This window comes from Octopus bimaculoides, chromosome 8 (assembly GCF_001194135.2).
Source record: "Octopus bimaculoides isolate UCB-OBI-ISO-001 chromosome 8, ASM119413v2, whole genome shotgun sequence".
NCBI lineage: Eukaryota > Metazoa > Mollusca > Cephalopoda > Octopoda > Octopodidae > Octopus > Octopus bimaculoides.
Window position 1 is genome coordinate 25483848 of NC_068988.1, and position 1180 is coordinate 25485027.

At 27.3% G+C, this 1180-nt stretch overlaps 1 protein-coding gene across 6 annotated transcripts in view; it reads right to left on the reverse strand.

Moving 5' to 3' along the window:
* The window catches only part of LOC106881627 (protein lev-9), a 421933-nt gene that overhangs the window by 284363 nt on the left and 136390 nt on the right, over positions 1-1180 (reverse strand). The window lies entirely within an intron of this gene.

Here is a 1180-nt window from a genome sequence, read left to right on the forward strand (position 1 = left end):
TGTGTGTGTGTGTGTGTGTGTGTGTGTGTGTGTGTAAGTATATAAAACATTCATTGTATTCAGCAGAGTGTATATGTATATGTATTTTTATATGCTGCATGTAGAGAAACATTTGTAAGTTATACAGAATGTTCGAATTAGAGATTTTGATGAGATTAAGTTCGAAAATATGACAATGAAACGACTATGAAGTGAAAAAGAATATTAAATTATTAATAAGAAATGTGTCTATACATATAAACATTTTAGCATTTACATACTAATGTATAAAGATGAATTCTCAATCATATCACGGACTGTATCATACCATTCTTTGATGTTTTATCTGTGTTTAGAGACGCTTAACTGTATGTGTACAGAAAACTGGATGCATACGCATATTGGAATGTTGCTATCTTCAAATAGTGTATATTTTCCTTCCGTTTCCCGTTTTTGGCATCGAGTACAAGAAGCATATAATATTATTTTAATCAGTTGAAGAGAAAATTTTATCCAATTTTTACAGCCGCCCTTTGGCAACGGATGATTCTCCGTTGTTTAAATTCAGTTAGATTAAATCGATTAAATTGATACAGTTTGATGCTAAATAGACAGAGATAATTTTCGAAACATCTAGTGAGGCATACGATGTTTGATGTTATTTATCATTACGTTTTGATATATTTTTTTCATGCCAGAAATTACCATAAGATAACAGATGAAAGCCAAAATTAATTGAAAATTTAAAGAGGAATATTTCATATTTAACACTTTGCCTTTACTATCTATCTCTCAGTGTATGTTTTTTTATGAACAGCATATAATATTTTAATGCTGAACATACTTAACTTTATTGCTGATATTTAATTTCCGATATGTTTGAATAGTTTGAAAGCTTTCCTAAATATTGCTTCCATTATTCTACTTGACTTTCAAACTGTAATTAATTAAATACACTCATATAGTCAAATATTACTTTGGCACATATATCCGTTTGCACACAATTACATCTTCAAACATATACTTACAAATACTTATATTTTCATTTTTGTTCATCCTCTGATCTGTGTGTATTTGTATAATATATATATATATATATATCTAAATATACATATGTATGTTTCAAGGATTAAATAAAAAGGACACAATAAACAGAAATATATGTGTGAATGTATGTAAATATATATATATGTATATATAT